Consider the following 18,587-nt stretch of genomic DNA (forward strand, 5'->3'; position numbering starts at 1 on the left):
GCAACGGTTATAGGGAATTGTAGCGGCCGGAATGTGTAAAATTCGTGAACTTTGACCCTATGAATGTCGGGTCCTATTGGGCTTAGAGAGAAACTTTTTTTTTTAAATTGATGTACTCTTCGAGAGCAACATTTTGGCTATCTCGGAGTTTTAAAATTCGCGAATGGAGTTTCTGTAGGGAATTTCCGTTCGGTTTTTGGGCTATTTTTTAAACCTTGCAAAATTCGCCATAAAAAAACTATGGAAGCTAGGACCACCAAATTTGAAGGGTTTGTAGGTAAAAATAGGGAGCCCTTTCACACCAAAATTTGCGACATTCTATCGAACCGTTTCGGAGATATTCACGAGTTTTTGTTTAATTTTACGGCGAAAAGGCCCGGACCCCCCATGGTGAGGCGCGATTGGCGAGCATGGGGAGGAAGGAGGAAACCCTGTTAGGCCACGTTTCAAATTTCAAGTCGATCGGACAATTAGGGCCCGAGATATGGGGGGTCAAAGTTTGGCCCATTTCCGTGACCCCATCGAAATTTCGGACGCTTGCGCCGGGGTCAAAAATTGAGCTACGAGAAAACGCTTGCTGGGGATTGTTCATGTGTCTCAATGGGAAGTACTGTGTGAGCGGTTTGAAATTCGGTGCAACGGTTATAGGGAATTGTCGCGGCCGAAATGTGTCAAATTCGTGAACTTTGACCCTATGAAAGTCGGGTCCTATTGGGCTTAGAGAGAAACTTTTTTTTAAATTGATGTACTCTTCGAGAGGAACAATTTTGGCAATCTCGGATTTTTAAAATTCGCGAATGGAGTTTCTGTAGGGAATTTCCGTTCGGTTTTTGGGCTATTTTTTAAACCTTCAAAAATTCGCCATAAAAAACTATGGAAACTAGAAGCACCAAATTTGGAGGGTTTTCAGGTAAAAATAGGGAGCCCTTTCACACCAAAATTTTCGACATTCTATCGAACCGTTTCGGAGATATTCGCGAGTTTTTGTTTTAACATTACGGCGAAAAGGCCCGGAGCCCCCATGGTGAGCCGCGATTGGCGAGCATGCGGAGGAAGGCCGAAACCCTGTTAGGCCACGTTTCAAATTTCAAGTCGATCGGACAATTAGGGCCCGAGATATGGGGGGTCAAAGTTTGGCCCATTACCGTGACCATTTCCGTGACCCCATCGAAATTTCGGACGCTTGCGCCGGGGTCAAAAATTGAGCTACGAGAAAACGCTTGCGGGTGATTGTTCATGTGTCTCAATGGGAAGTACTGTGTGAGCGGTTTGAAATTCGGTGCAACGGTTATAGGGAATTGTCGCGGCCGAAATGTGTCAAATTCGTGAACTTTGACCCTATGAAAGTCGGGTCCTATTGGGCCTAGAGAGAAACTTTTTTTTTTAAGTTGATGTACTCTTCGAGAGCAACATTTTGGCTATCTCGGATTTTTAAAATTCGCGAATGGAGTTTCTGTAGGGAATTTCCGTTCGGTTTTTGGGCTATTTTTTAAACCTTCAAAAATTCGCCATAAAAAACTATGGAAACTAGAAGCACCAAATTTGGAGGGTTTTCAGGTAAAAATAGGGAGCCCTTTCACACCAAAATTTTCGACATTCTATCGAACCGTTTCGGAGATATTCGCGAGTTTTTGTTTTAACATTATGGCGAAAAGGCCCGGAGCCCCCATGGTGAGCCGCGATTGGCGAGCATGCGGAGGAAGGCCGAAACCCTGTTAGGCCACGTTTCAAATTTCAAGTCGATCGGACAATTAGGGCCCGAGATATGGGGGGTCAAAGTTTGGCCCATTACCGTGACCATTTCCGTGACCCCATCGAAATTTCGGACGCTTGCGCCGGGGTCAAAAATTGAGCTACGAGAAAACGCTTGCGGATGATTGTTCATGTGTCTCAATGGGAAGTACTGTGTGAGCGGTTTGAAATTCGGTGCAACGGTTATAGGGAATTGTCGCGGCCGAAATGTGTCATATTCGTGAACTTTGACCCTATGAAAGTCGGGTCCTATTGGGCCTAGAGAGAAACTTTTTTTTTTAAATTGATGTACTCTTCGAGAGCAACATTTTGGCTATCTCGGATTTTTAAAATTCGCGAATGGAGTTTCTGTAGGGAATTTCCGTTCGGTTTTTGGGCTATTTTTTAAACCTTCAAAAATTCGCCATAAAAAACTATGGAAACTAGAAGCACCAAATTTGGAGGGTTTTCAGGTAAAAATAGGGAGCCCTTTCACACCAAAATTTTCGACATTCTATCGAACCGTTTCGGAGATATTCGCGAGTTTTTGTTTTAACATTATGGCGAAAAGGCCCGGAGCCCCCATGGTGAGCCGCGATTGGCGAGCATGCGGAGGAAGGCCGAAACCCTGTTAGGCCACGTTTCAAATTTCAAGTCGATCGGACAATTAGGGCCCGAGATATGGGGGGTCAAAGTTTGGCCCATTACCGTGACCATTTCCGTGACCCCATCGAAATTTCGGACGCTTGCGCCGGGGTCAAAAATTGAGCTACGAGAAAACGCTTGCGGATGATTGTTCATGTGTCTCAATGGGAAGTACTGTGTGAGCGGTTTGAAATTCGGTGCAACGGTTATAGGGAATTGTCGCGGCCGAAATGTGTCATATTCGTGAACTTTGACCCTATGAAAGTCGGGTCCTATTGGGCCTAGAGAGAAACTTTTTTTTTAAATTGATGTACTCTTCGAGAGCAACATTTTGGCTATCTCGGATTTTTAAAATTCGCGAATGGAGTTTCTGTAGGGAATTTCCGTTCGGTTTTTGGGCTATTTTTTAAACCTTCAAAAATTCGCCATAAAAAACTATGGAAACTAGAAGCACCAAATTTGGAGGGTGTTCAGGTAAAAATAGGGAGCCCTTTCACACCAAAATTTTGGACATTCTATCGAACCGTTTCGGAGATATTCGCGAGTTTTTGTTTTAACATTACGGCGAAAAGGCCCGGAGCCCCCATGGTGAGCCGCGATTGGCGAGCATGCGGAGGAAGGCCGAAACCCTGTTAGGCCACGTTTCAAATTTCAAGTCGATCGGACAATTAGGGCCCGAGATATGGCGGGTCAAAGTTTGGCCCATTTCCGTGACCCCATCGAAAATTCGGTCGCTTGCGCCGGGGTCAAAAATTGAGCTACGAGAAAACGCTTGCGGTGGATTGTTCATGTGTCTCAATGGGATGTACTGTGTGAGCGGTTTGAAATTCGGTGCAACGGTTATAGGGAATTGTCGCGGCCGAAATGTGTCAAATTCGTGAACTTTGACCCTATGAAAGTCGGGTCCTATTGGGCCTAGAGAGAAACTTTTTTTTTTAAATTGATGTACTCTTCGAGAGCAACATTTTGGCTATCTCGGATTTTTAAAATTCGCGAATGGAGTTTCTGTAGGGAATTTCCGTTCGATTTTTGGGCTATTTTTTAAACCTTCAAAAATTCGCCATAAAAAAACTATGGAAGCTAGAAGCACCAAATTTGGAGGGTTTTCAGGTAAAAATAGGGAGCCCTTTCACACCAAAATTTTCGACATTCTATCGAACCGTTTCGGAGATATTCGCGAGTTTTTGTTTTAACATTACGGCGAAAAGGCCCGGAGCCCCCATGGTGAGCCGCGATTGGCGAGCATGCGGAGGAAGGCCGAAACCCTGTTAGGCCACGTTTCAAATTTCAAGTCGATCGGACAATTAGGGCCCGAGATATGGGGGGTCAAAGTTTGGCCCATTACCGTGACCATTTCCGTGACCCCATCGAAATTTCGGACGCTTGCGCCGGGGTCAAAAATTGAGCTACGAGAAAACGCTTGCGGGTGATTGTTCATGTGTCTCAATGGGAAGTACTGTGTGAGCGGTTTGAAATTCGGTGCAACGGTTATAGGGAATTGTCGCGGCCGAAATGTGTCAAATTCGTGAACTTTGACCCTATGAAAGTCGGGTCCTATTGGGCTTAGAGAGAAACTTTTTTTTTAAATTGATGTACTCTTCGAGAGCAACATTTTGTGTATCTCGAAGTTTTAAAATTCGCGAATGGAGTTTCTGTAGGGAATTTCCGATCGAATTTTGGGCTATTTTTTAAACCTTCAAAAATTCGCCACAAAAAAACTATGGAAGCTAGGACCACCAAATTTGGAGGGTTTGTATGTAAAAATAGGGAGCCCTTTCACACCAAAATTTGCGACATTCTATCGAACCGTTTCGGAGATATTCGCGAGTTTTTGTTTTAATATTACGGCGAAAAGGCCCGGAGCCCCCATGGTGAGCCGCGATTGGCGAGCATGGGGAGGAAGGCCGAAACCCTGTTAGGCCACGTTTCAAATTTCAAGTCGATCGGACAATTAGGGCCCCAGATATGGGGGGTCAAAGTTTGGCCCATTTCCGTGACCCCATCGAAATTTCGGACGCTTGCGCCGGGGTCAAAAATTGAGCTACGAGAAAACGCTTGCGGGGGATTGTTCATGTGTCTCAATGGGAAGTACTGTGTGAGCGGTTTGAAATTCGGTGCAACGGTTATAGGGAATTGTCGCGGCCGAAAAGTGTCAAATTCGTGAACTTTGACCCTATGAAAGTCGGGTCCTATTGGGCTTAGAGAGAAACTTTTTTTTTAAATTGATGTACTCTTCGAGAGGAACAATTTTGGCAATCTCGGATTTTTAAAATTCGCGAATGGAGTTTCTGTAGGAAATTTCCGTTCGATTTTTGGGCTGTTTTTTAAACATTCAAAAATTCGCCATAAAAAAACTATGGAAACTACTAGCACCAAATTTGGAGGGTTTGTAGGTAAAAATAGGGAGCCCTTTCACACCAAAATTTGCGACATTCTATCGAACCGTTTCGGAGATATTCGCGAGTTTTTGTTTTAACATTACGGCGAAAAGGCCCGGAGCCCCCATGGTGAGCCGCGATTGGCGAGCATGCGGAGGAAGGCCGAAACCCTGTTAGGCCACGTTTCAAATTTCAAGTCGATCGGACAATTAGGGCCCGAGATATGGGGGGTCAAAGTTTGGCCCATTACCGTGACCATTTCCGTGACCCCATCGAAATTTCGGACGCTTGCGCCGGGGTCAAAAATTGAGCTACGAGAAAACGCTTGCGGGTGATTGTTCATGTGTCTCAATGGGAAGTACTGTGTGAGCGGTTTGAAATTCGGTGCAACGGTTATAGGGAATTGTCGCGGCCGAAATGTGTCAAATTCGTGAACTTTGACCCTATGAAAGTCGGGTCCTATTGGGCCTAGAGAGAAACTTTTTTTTTAAATTGATGTACTCTTCGAGAACAACATTTTGGCTATCTCGGATTTTTAAAATTCGCGAATGGAGTTTCTGTAGGGAATTTCCGTTCGGTTTTTGGGCTATTTTTTAAACCTTCAAAAATTCGCCATAAAAAACTATGGAAACTAGAAGCACCAAATTTGGAGGGTTTTCAGGTAAAAATAGGGAGCCCTTTCACACCAAAATTTTCGACATTCTATCGAACCGTTTCGGAGATATTCGCGAGTTTTTGTTTTAACATTATGGCGAAAAGGCCCGGAGCCCCCATGGTGAGCCGCGATTGGCGAGCATGCGGAGGAAGGCCGAAACCCTGTTAGGCCACGTTTCAAATTTCAAGTCGATCGGACAATTAGGGCCCGAGATATGGGGGGTCAAAGTTTGGCCCATTACCGTGACCATTTCCGTGACCCCATCGAAATTTCGGACGCTTGCGCCGGGGTCAAAAATTGAGCTACGAGAAAACGCTTGCGGATGATTGTTCATGTGTCTCAATGGGAAGTACTGTGTGAGCGGTTTGAAATTCGGTGCAACGGTTATAGGGAATTGTCGCGGCCGAAATGTGTCATATTCGTGAACTTTGACCCTATGAAAGTCGGGTCCTATTGGGCCTAGAGAGAAACTTTTTTTTTTAAATTGATGTACTCTTCGAGAGCAACATTTTGGCTATCTCGGAGTTTTAAAATTCGCGAATGGAGTTTCTGTAGGGAATTTCCGTTCGGTTTTTGGGCTATTTTTTAAACATTCAAAAATTCGCCATAAAAAAACTATGGAAGCTAGGACCACCAAATTTGAAGGGTTTGTAGGTAAAAATAGGGAGCCCTTTCACACCAAAATTTGCGACATTCTATCGAACCGTTTCGGAGATATTCGCGAGTTTTTGTTTTAACATTACGGCGAAAAGGCCCGGAGCCCCCGATGGTGAGCCGCGATTGGCGAGCATGGGAAGGAAGGCCGAAAGCCTGTTAGGCCACGTTTCAAATTTCAAGTCGATCGGACAATTAGGGCCCGAGATATGGGGTGTCAAAATTTGGCCCATTTCCGTGATCCCATCGAAATTTCGGACGCTTGCGCCGGGGTCAACATTTGAGCTACGAGAAAACGCTTGCGGAGGATTGTTCATGTGTCTCAATGGGAAGTACTGTGTGAGCGGTTTAAAATTCGGTGCAACGGTTATAGGGAATTGTCGCGGCCGAAATGTGTCAAATTCGTGAAACTTGACCCTATGAAAGTCGGGTCCTATTGGGCCTAGAGAGAAACTTTTTTTTTTAAATTGATGTACTCTTCGAGAGCAACATTTTGGCAATCTCGGATTTTTGAAATTCGCGAATGGAGTTTCTGTAGGAAATTTCCGTTCGATTTTTGGGCTGTATTTTAAACATTCAAAAATTCGCCATAAAAAAACTATGGAAACTACTAGCACCAAATTTGGAGGGTTTGTAGGTAAAAATAGGGAGCCCTTTCACACCAAAATTTGCGACATTCTATCGAACCGTTTCGGAGATATTCGCGAGTTTTTGTTTTAACATTACGGCGAAAAGGCCCGGAGCCCCCATGGTGAGCCGCGATTGGCGAGCATGGGGAGGAAGGCCGAAACCCTGTTAGGCCACGTTTCAAATTTCAAGTCGATCGGACAATTAGGGCCCGAGATATGGGGGGTCAAAGTTTGGCCCATTTCCGTGACCATTGGGACGGCCCCCATCGAAATTTCGGTCGCTTGCGCCGGGGTCAAAAATTGAGCTACGAGAAAACGCTTGCTGGGGATTGTTCATGTGTCTCAATGGGAAGTACTGTGTGAGCGGTTTGAAATTCGGTGCAACGGTTATAGGGAATTGTAGCGGCCGGAATGTGTAAAATTCGTGAACTTTGACCCTATGAATGTCGGGTCCTATTGGGCTTAGAGAGAAACTTTTTTTTTAAATTGATGTACTGTTCGAGAGCAACATTTTGGCTATCTCGGAGTTTTAAAATTCGCGAATGGAGTTTCTGTAGGGAATTTCCGTTCGGTTTTTGGGCTATTTTTTAAACATTCAAAAATTCGCCATAAAAAAACTATGGAAGCTAGGACCACCAAATTTGAAGGGTTTGTAGGTAAAAATAGGGAGCCCTTTCACACCAAAATTTGCGACATTCTATCGAACCGTTTCGGAGATATTCGCGAGTTTTTGTTTAATTTTACGGTGAAAAGGCCCGGACCCCCCATGGTGAGGCGCGATTGGCGAGCATGGGGAGGAAGGCCGAAACCCTGTTAGGCCACGTTTCAAATTTCAAGTCGATCGGACAATTAGGGCCCGAGATATGGGGGGTCAAAGTTTGGCCCATTTCCGTGACCATTGGGGCGGCCCCCATCGAAATTTCGTTCGCTTGCGCCGGGGTCAAAAATGGAGCTACGAGAAAACGTTTGCTGGGGATTGTTCATGTGTCTCAATGGGAAGTACTGTGTGAGCGGTTTGAAATTCGGTGCAACGGTTATAGGGAATTGTCGCGGCCGAAATGTGTCAAATTCGTTAACCTTGACCCTTTGAAAGTCGGGTCCTATTGGGCCTAGAGAGAAACTTTTTTTTTAAATTGATGTTCTCTTCGAGAGCAACATTTTGTGTATCTCGAAGTTTTAAAATTCGCGAATGGAGTTTCTGTAGGGAATTTCCGATCGAATTTTGGGCTATTTTTTAAACCTTCAAAAATTCGCCACAAAAAAACTATGGAAGCTAGGACCACCAAATTTGGAGGGTTTGTATGTAAAAATAGGGAGCCCTTTCACACCAAAATTTGCGACATTCTATCGAACCGTTTCGGAGATATTCGCGAGTTTTTGTTTTAATATTACGGCGAAAAGGCCCGGAGCCCCCATGGTGAGCCGCGATTGGCGAGCATGGGGAGGAAGGCCGAAACCCTGTTAGGCCACGTTTCAAATTTCAAGTCGATCGGACAATTAGGGCCCGAGATATGGGGTGTCAAAATTTGGCCCATTTCCGTGACCCCATCGAAATTTCGGACGCTTGCGCCGGGGTCAACATTTGAGCTACGAGAAAACGCTTGCGGGGGATTGTTCATGTGTCTCAATGGGAAGTACTGTGTGAGCGGTTTAAAATTCGGTGCAACGGTTATAGGGAATTGTCGCGGCCGAAATGTGTCAAATTCGTTAACCTTGACCCTTTGAAAGTCGGGTCCTATTGGGCCTAGAGAGAAACTTTTTTTTTAAATTGATGTACTCTTCGAGAGCAACTTTTTGGCTATCTCGGATTTTTAAAATTCGCGAATGGAGTTTCTGTAGGGAATTTCCGTTCGATTTTTGGGCTATTTTTTAAACCTTCAAAAATTCGCCATAAAAAAACTATGGAAGCTAGGACCACCAAATTTGAAGGGTTTTCAGGTAAAAATAGGGAGCCCTTTCACACCAAAATTTGCGACATTCTATCGAACCGTTTCGGAGATATTCGCGAGTTTTTGTTTTAACATTACGGCGAAAAGGCCCGGAGCCCCCATGGTGAGCCGCGATTGGCGAGCATGGGGAGGAAGGCCGAAACCCTGTTAGGCCACGTTTCAAATTTCAAGTCGATCGGACAATTAGGGCCCGAGATATGGGGGGTCAAAGTTTGGACCATTTCCGTGACCATTGGGGCGGCCCCCATCGAAATTTCGGTCGCTTGCGCCGGGGTCAAAAATTGAGCTACGAGAAAACGCTTGCTGGGGATTGTTCATGTGTCTCAATGGGAAGTACTGTGTGAGCGGTTTGAAATTCGGTGCAACGGTTATAGGGAATTGTAGCGGCCGGAATGTGTCAAATTCGTGAACTTTGACCCTATGAATGTCGGGTCCTATTGGGCTTAGAGAGAAACTTTTTTTTTTAAATTGATGTACTCTTCGAGAGCAACATTTTGGCTATCTCGGAGTTTTAAAATTCGCGAATGGAGTTTCTGTAGGGAATTTCCGTTCGGTTTTTGGGCTATTTTTTAAACCTTGCAAAATTCGCCATAAAAAAACTATGGAAGCTAGGACCACCAAATTTGAAGGGTTTGTAGGTAAAAATAGGGAGCCCTTTCACACCAAAATTTGCGACATTCTATCGAACCGTTCCGGAGATATTCGCGAGTTTTTGTTTAATTTTACGGCGAAAAGGCCCAGACCCCCCATGGTGAGGCGCGATTGGCGAGCATGGGGAGGAAGGCCGAAACCCTGTTAGGCCACGTTTCAAATTTCAAGTCGATCGGACAATTAGGGCCCGAGATATGGGGGGTCAAAGTTTGGCCCATTTCCGTGACCATTGGGACGGCCCCCATCGAAATTTCGGTCGCTTGCGCCGGGGTCAAAAATTGAGCTACGAGAAAACGCTTGCTGGGGATTGTTCATGTGTCTCAATGGGAAGTACTGTGTGAGCGGTTTGAAATTCGGTGCAACGGTTATAGGGAATTGTAGCGGCCGGAATGTGTCAAATTCGTGAACTTTGACCCTATGAATGTCGGGTCCTATTGGGCTTAGAGAGAAACTTTTTTTTTTTAAATTGATGTACTCTTCGAGAGCAACATTTTGGCTATCTCGGAGTTTTAAAATTCGCGAATGGAGTTTCTGTAGGGAATTTCCGTTCGGTTTTTGGGCTATTTTTTAAACCTTGCAAAATTCGCCATAAAAAAACTATGGAAGCTAGGACCACCAAATTTGAAGGGTTTGTAGGTAAAAATAGGGAGCCCTTTCACACCAAAATTTGCGACATTCTATCGAACCGTTCCGGAGATATTCGCGAGTTTTTGTTTAATTTTACGGCGAAAAGGCCCAGACCCCCCATGGTGAGGCGCGATTGGCGAGCATGGGGAGGAAGGCCGAAACCCTGTTAGGCCACGTTTCAAATTTCAAGTCGATCGGACAATTAGGGCCCGAGATATGGGGGGTCAAAGTTTGGCCCATTTCCGTGACCATTGGGACGGCCCCCATCGAAATTTCGGTCGCTTGCGCCGGGGTCAAAAATTGAGCTACGAGAAAACGCTTGCTGGGGATTGTTCATGTGTCTCAATGGGAAGTACTGTGTGAGCGGTTTGAAATTCGGTGCAACGGTTATAGGGAATTGTAGCGGCCGGAATGTGTAAAATTCGTGAACTTTGACCCTATGAATGTCGGGTCCTATTGGGCTTAGAGAGAAACTTTTTTTTTTAAATTGATGTACTCTTCGAGAGCAACATTTTGGCTATCTCGGAGTTTTAAAATTCGCGAATGGAGTTTCTGTAGGGAATTTCCGTTCGGTTTTTGGGCTATTTTTTAAACATTCAAAAATTCGCCATAAAAAAACTATGGAAGCTAGGACCACCAAATTTGAAGGGTTTGTAGGTAAAAATAGGGAGCCCTTTCACACCAAAATTTGCGACATTCTATCGAACCGTTTCGGAGATATTCGCGAGTTTTTGTTTAATTTTACGGTGAAAAGGCCCGGACCCCCCATGGTGAGGCGCGATTGGCGAGCATGGGGAGGAAGGCCGAAACCCTGTTAGGCCACGTTTCAAATTTCAAGTCGATCGGACAATTAGGGCCCGAGATATGGGGGGTCAAAGTTTGGCCCATTTCCGTGACCATTGGGGCGGCCCCCATCGAAATTTCGTTCGCTTGCGCCGGGGTCAAAAATGGAGCTACGAGAAAACGTTTGCTGGGGATTGTTCATGTGTCTCAATGGGAAGTACTGTGTGAGCGGTTTGAAATTCGGTGCAACGGTTATAGGGAATTGTCGCGGCCGAAATGTGTCAAATTCGTTAACCTTGACCCTTTGAAAGTCGGGTCCTATTGGGCCTAGAGAGAAACTTTTTTTTTAAATTGATGTACTCTTCGAGAGCAACATTTTGTGTATCTCGAAGTTTTAAAATTCGCGAATGGAGTTTCTGTAGGGAATTTCCGATCGAATTTTGGGCTATTTTTTAAACCTTCAAAAATTCGCCACAAAAAAACTATGGAAGCTAGGACCACCAAATTTGGAGGGTTTGTATGTAAAAATAGGGAGCCCTTTCACACCAAAATTTGCGACATTCTATCGAACCGTTTCGGAGATATTCGCGAGTTTTTGTTTTAATATTACGGCGAAAAGGCCCGGAGCCCCCATGGTGAGCCGCGATTGGCGAGCATGGGGAGGAAGGCCGAAACCCTGTTAGGCCACGTTTCAAATTTCAAGTCGATCGGACAATTAGGGCCCGAGATATGGGGTGTCAAAATTTGGCCCATTTCCGTGACCCCATCGAAATTTCGGACGCTTGCGCCGGGGTCAACATTTGAGCTACGAGAAAACGCTTGCGGGGGATTGTTCATGTGTCTCAATGGGAAGTACTGTGTGAGCGGTTTAAAATTCGGTGCAACGGTTATAGGGAATTGTCGCGGCCGAAATGTGTCAAATTCGTTAACCTTGACCCTTTGAAAGTCGGGTCCTATTGGGCCTAGAGAGAAACTTTTTTTTTAAATTGATGTACTCTTCGAGAGCAACTTTTTGGCTATCTCGGATTTTTAAAATTCGCGAATGGAGTTTCTGTAGGGAATTTCCGTTCGATTTTTGGGCTATTTTTTAAACCTTGCAAAATTCGCCATAAAAAAACTATGGAAGCTAGGACCACCAAATTTGAAGGGTTTGTAGGTAAAAATAGGGAGCCCTTTCACACCAAAATTTGCGACATTCTATCGAACCGTTTCGGAGATATTCGCGAGTTTTTGTTTTAACATTACGGCGAAAAGGCCAACAGCCCCCATGGTGAGCCGCGATTGGCGAGCATGGGGAGGAAGGCCGAAACCCTGTTAGGCCACGTTTCAAATTTCAAGTCGATCGGACAATTAGGGCCCGAGATATGGGGGGTCAAAGTTTGGACCATTTCCGTGACCATTGGGGCGGCCCCCATCGAAATTTCGGTCGCTTGCGCCGGGGTCAAAAATTGAGCTACGAGAAAACGCTTGCTGGGGATTGTTCATGTGTCTCAATGGGAAGTACTGTGTGAGCGGTTTGAAATTCGGTGCAACGGTTATAGGGAATTGTAGCGGCCGGAATGTGTCAAATTCGTGAACTTTGACCCTATGAATGTCGGGTCCTATTGGGCTTAGAGAGAAACTTTTTTTTTTAAATTGATGTACTCTTCGAGAGCAACATTTTGGCTATCTCGGAGTTTTAAAATTCGCGAATGGAGTTTCTGTAGGGAATTTCCGTTCGGTTTTTGGGCTATTTTTTAAACCTTGCAAAATTCGCCATAAAAAAACTATGGAAGCTAGGACCACCAAATTTGAAGGGTTTGTAGGTAAAAATAGGGAGCCCTTTCACACCAAAATTTGCGACATTCTATCGAACCGTTCCGGAGATATTCGCGAGTTTTTGTTTAATTTTACGGCGAAAAGGCCCGGACCCCCCATGGTGAGGCGCGATTGGCGAGCATGGGGAGGAAGGCCGAAACCCTGTTAGGCCACGTTTCAAATTTCAAGTCGATCGGACAATTAGGGCCCGAGATATGGGGGGTCAAAGTTTGGCCCATTTCCGTGACCCCATCGAAATTTCGGACGCTTGCGCCGGGGTCAAAAATTGAGCTACGAGAAAACGCTTGCGGGGGATTGTTCATGTGTCTCAATGGGAAGTACTGTGTGAGCGGTTTGAAATTCGGTGCAACGGTTATAGGGAATTGTCGCGTTCGAAATGTGTCAAATTCGTGAAATTTGACCCTATGAAAGTCGGGTCCTATTGGGCTTAGAGAGAAACTTTTTTTTTAAATTGATGTACTCTTCGAGAGGAACAATTTTGGCAATGTCGGATTTTTAAAATTCGCGAATGGAGTTTCTGTAGGAAATTTCCGTTCGATTTTTGGGCTGTTTTTTAAACCTTCAAAAATTCGCCATAAAAAAACTATGGAAACTACTAGCACCAAATTTGGAGGGTTTGTAGGTAAAAATAGGGAGCCCTTTCACACCAAAATTTGCGACATTCTATCGAACCGTTTCGGAGATATTCGCGAGTTTTTGTTTTAACATTACGGCGAAAAGGCCCGGAGCCCCCATGGTGAGCCGCGATTGGCGAGCATGCGGAGGAAGGCCGAAACCCTGTTAGGCCACGTTTCAAATTTCAAGTCGATCGGACAATTAGGGCCCGAGATATGAGGGGTCAAAGTTTGGCCCATTTCCGTGACCCCATCGAAAATTCGGTCGGTTGCGCCGGGGTCAAAAATTGAGCTACGAGAAAACGCTTGCGGGGGATTGTTCATGTGTCTCAATGGGAAGTACTGTGTGAGCGGTTTGAAATTCGGTGCAACGGTTATAGGGAATTGTCGCGGCCGAAATGTGTCAAATTCGTGAACTTTGACCCTATGAAAGTCGGGTCCTATTGGGCCTAGAGAGAAACTTTTTTTTTTAAATTGATGTACTCTTCGAGAGCAACATTTTGGCTATCTCGGATTTTTAAAATTCGCGAATGGAGTTTCTGTAGGGAATTTCCGTTCGGTTTTTGGGCTATTTTTTAAACCTTCAAAAATTCGCCATAAAAAACTATGGAAACTAGAAGCACCAAATTTGGAGGGTTTGTAGGTAAAAATAGGGAGCCCTTTCACACCAAAATTTGCGACATTCTATCGAACCGTTCCGGAGATATTCGCGAGTTTTTGTTTAATTTTACGGCGAAAAGGCCCGGACCCCCCATGGTGAGGCGCGATTGGCGAGCATGGGGAGGAAGGCCGAAACCCTGTTAGACCACGTTTCAAATTTCAAGTCGATCGGACAATTAGGGCCCGAGATATGGGGGGTCAAAGTTTGGCCCATTTCCGTGACCATTGGGACGGCCCCCATCGAAATTTCGGTCGCTTGCGCCGGGGTCAAAAATTGAGCTACGAGAAAACGCTTGCTGGGGATTGTTCATGTGTCTCAATGGGAAGTACTGTGTGAGCGGTTTGAAATTCGGTGCAACGGTTATAGGGAATTGTAGCGGCCGGAATGTGTAAAATTCGTGAACTTTGACCCTATGAATGTCGGGTCCTATTGGGCTTAGAGAGAAACTTTTTTTTTTAAATTGATGTACTCTTCGAGAGCAACATTTTGGCTATCTCGGAGTTTTAAAATTCGCGAATGGAGTTTCTGTAGGGAATTTCCGTTCGGTTTTTGGGCTATTTTTTAAACATTCAAAAATTCGCCATAAAAAAACTATGGAAGCTAGGACCACCAAATTTGAAGGGTTTGTAGGTAAAAATAGGGAGCCCTTTCACACCAAAATTTGCGACATTCTATCGAACCGTTTCGGAGATATTCGCGAGTTTTTGTTTAATTTTACGGTGAAAAGGCCCGGACCCCCCATGGTGAGGCGCGATTGGCGAGCATGGGGAGGAAGGCCGAAACCCTGTTAGGCCACGTTTCAAATTTCAAGTCGATCGGACAAATAGGGCCCGAGATATGGGGGGTCAAAGTTTGGCCCATTTCCGTGACCATTGGGGCGGCCCCCATCGAAATTTCGTTCGCTTGCGCCGGGGTCAAAAATGGAGCTACGAGAAAACGTTTGCTGGGGATTGTTCATGTGTCTCAATGGGAAGTACTGTGTGAGCGGTTTGAAATTCGGTGCAACGGTTATAGGGAATTGTCGCGGCCGAAATGTGTCAAATTCGTTAACCTTGACCCTTTGAAAGTCTTGTCCTATTGGGCCTAGAGAGAAACTTTTTTTTTAAATTGATGTACTCTTCGAGAGCAACATTTTGTGTATCTCGAAGTTTTAAAATTCGCGAATGGAGTTTCTGTAGGGAATTTCCCATCGAATTTTGGGCTATTTTTTAAACCTTCAAAAATTCGCCACAAAAAAACTATGGAAGCTAGGACCACCAAATTTGGAGGGTTTGTATGTAAAAATAGGGAGCCCTTTCACACCAAAATTTGCGACATTCTATCGAACCGTTTCGGAGATATTCGCGAGTTTTTGTTTTAATATTACGGCGAAAAGGCCCGGAGCCCCCATGGTGAGCCGCGATTGGCGAGCATGGGGAGGAAGGCCGAAACCCTGTTAGGCCACGTTTCAAATTTCAAGTCGATCGGACAATTAGGGCCCGAGATATGGGGTGTCAAAATTTGGCCCATTTCCGTGACCCCATCGAAATTTCGGACGCTTGCGCCGGGGTCAACATTTGAGCTACGAGAAAACGCTTGCGGGGGATTGTTCATGTGTCTCAATGGGAAGTACTGTGTGAGCGGTTTAAAATTCGGTGCAACGGTTATAGGGAATTGTCGCGGCCGAAATGTGTCAAATTCGTTAACCTTGACCCTTTGAAAGTCGGGTCCTATTGGGCCTAGAGAGAAACTTTTTTTTTAAATTGATGTACTCTTCGAGAGCAACTTTTTGGCTATCTCGGATTTTTAAAATTCGCGAATGGAGTTTCTGTAGGGAATTTCCGTTCGATTTTTGGGCTATTTTTTAAACCTTGCAAAATTCGCCATAAAAAAACTATGGAAGCTAGGACCACCAAATTTGAAGGGTTTGTAGGTAAAAATAGGGAGCCCTTTCACACCAAAATTTGCGACATTCTATCGAACCGTTTCGGAGATATTCGCGAGTTTTTGTTTTAACATTACGGCGAAAAGGCCCGGAGCCCCCATGGTGAGCCGCGATTGGCGAGCATGGGGAGGAAGGCCGAAACCCTGTTAGGCCACGTTTCAAATTTCAAGTCGATCGGACAATTAGGGCCCGAGATATGGGGGGTCAAAGTTTGGACCATTTCCGTGACCATTGGGGCGGCCCCCATCGAAATTTCGGTCGCTTGCGCCGGGGTCAAAAATTGAGCTACGAGAAAACGCTTGCTGGGGATTGTTCATGTGTCTCAATGGGAAGTACTGTGTGAGCGGTTTGAAATTCGGTGCAACGGTTATAGGGAATTGTAGCGGCCGGAATGTGTCAAATTCGTGAACTTTGACCCTATGAATGTCGGGTCCTATTGGGCTTAGAGAGAAACTTTTTTTTTAAATTGATGTACTCTTCGAGAGCAACATTTTGGCTATCTCGGAGTTTTAAAATTCGCGAATGGAGTTTCTGTAGGGAATTTCCGTTCGGTTTTTGGGCTATTTTTTAAACCTTGCAAAATTCGCCATAAAAAAACTATGGAAGCTAGGACCACCAAATTTGAAGGGTTTGTAGGTAAAAATAGGGAGCCCTTTCACACCAAAATTTGCGACATTCTATCGAACCGTTCCGGAGATATTCGCGAGTTTTTGTTTAATTTTACGGCGAAAAGGCCCGGACCCCCCATGGTGAGGCGCGATTGGCGAGCATGGGGAGGAAGGCCGAAACCCTGTTAGGCCACGTTTCAAATTTCAAGTCGATCGGACAATTAGGGCCCGAGATATGGGGGGTCAAAGTTTGGCCCATTTCCGTGACCCCATCGAAATTTCGGACGCTTGCGCCGGGGTCAAAAATTGAGCTACGAGAAAACGCTTGCGGGGGATTGTTCATGTGTCTCAATGGGAAGTACTGTGTGAGCGGTTTGAAATTCGGTGCAACGGTTATAGGGAATTGTCGCGTTCGAAATGTGTCAAATTCGTGAAATTTGACCCTATGAAAGTCGGGTCCTATTGGGCTTAGAGAGAAACTTTTTTTTTAAATTGATGTACTCTTCGAGAGGAACAATTTTGGCAATGTCGGATTTTTAAAATTCGCGAATGGAGTTTCTGTAGGAAATTTCCGTTCGATTTTTGGGCTGTTTTTTAAACCTTCAAAAATTCGCCATAAAAAAACTATGGAAACTACTAGCACCAAATTTGGAGGGTTTGTAGGTAAAAATAGGGAGCCCTTTCACACCAAAATTTGCGACATTCTATCGAACCGTTTCGGAGATATTCGCGAGTTTTTGTTTTAACATTACGGCGAAAAGGCCCGGAGCCCCCATGGTGAGCCGCGATTGGCGAGCATGCGGAGGAAGGCCGAAACCCTGTTAGGCCACGTTTCAAATTTCAAGTCGATCGGACAATTAGGGCCCGAGATATGAGGGGTCAAAGTTTGGCCCATTTCCGTGACCCCATCGAAAATTCGGTCGGTTGCGCCGGGGTCAAAAATTGAGCTACGAGAAAACGCTTGCGGGGGATTGTTCATGTGTCTCAATGGGAAGTACTGTGTGAGCGGTTTGAAATTCGGTGCAACGGTTATAGGGAATTGTCGCGGCCGAAATGTGTCAAATTCGTGAACTTTGACCCTATGAAAGTCGGGTCCTATTGGGCCTAGAGAGAAACTTTTTCTTTTAAATTGATGTACTCTTCGAGAGCAACATTTTGGCTATCTCGGATTTTTAAAATTCGCGAATGGAGTTTCTGTAGGGAATTTCCGTTCGGTTTTTGGGCTATTTTTTAAACCTTCAAAAATTCGCCATAAAAAACTATGGAAACTAGAAGCACCAAATTTGGAGGGTTTGTAGGTAAAAATAGGGAGGCCTTTCACACCAAAATTTGCGACATTCTATCGAACCGTTCCGGAGATATTCGCGAGTTTTTGTTTAATTTTACGGCGAAAAGGCCCGGACCCCCCATGGTGAGGCGCGATTGGCGAGCATGGGGAGGAAGGCCGAAACCCTGTTAGACCACGTTTCAAATTTCAAGTCGATCGGACAATTAGGGCCCGAGATATGGGGGGTCAAAGTTTGGCCCATTTCCGTGACCATTGGGACGGCCCCCATCGAAATTTCGGTCGCTTGCGCCGGGGTCAAAAATTGAGCTACGAGAAAACGCTTGCTGGGGATTGTTCATGTGTCTCAATGGGAAGTACTGTGTGAGCGGTTTGAAATTCGGTGCAACGGTTATAGGGAATTGTAGCGGCCGGAATGTGTAAAATTCGTGAACTTTGACCCTATGAATGTCGGGTCCTATTGGGCTTAGAGAGAAACTTTTTTTTTTAAATTGATGTACTCTTCGAGAGCAACATTTTGGCTATCTCGGAGTTTTAAAATTCGCGAATGGAGTTTCTGTAGGGAATTTCCGTTCGGTTTTTGGGCTATTTTTTAAACATTCAAAAATTCGCCATAAAAAAACTATGGAAGCTAGGACCACCAAATTTGAAGGGTTTGTAGGTAAAAATAGGGAGCCCTTTCACACCAAAATTTGCGACATTCTATCGAACCGTTTCGGAGATATTCGCGAGTTTTTGTTTAATTTTACGGTGAAAAGGCCCGGACCCCCCATGGTGAGGCGCGATTGGCGAGCATGGGGAGGAAGGCCGAAACCCTGTTAGGCCACGTTTCAAATTTCAAGTCGATCGGACAAATAGGGCCCGAGATATGGGGGGTCAAAGTTTGGCCCATTTCCGTGACCATTGGGGCGGCCCCCATCGAAATTTCGTTCGCTTGCGCCGGGGTCAAAAATGGAGCTACGAGAAAACGTTTGC

The sequence above is a fragment of the Stegodyphus dumicola genome, chromosome X2 (assembly GCF_044657685.1).
Source record: "Stegodyphus dumicola isolate Sdum_Otavi_A_Nest chromosome X2, ASM4465768v1".
NCBI classification, from domain to species: Eukaryota; Metazoa; Arthropoda; class Arachnida; order Araneae; family Eresidae; genus Stegodyphus; species Stegodyphus dumicola.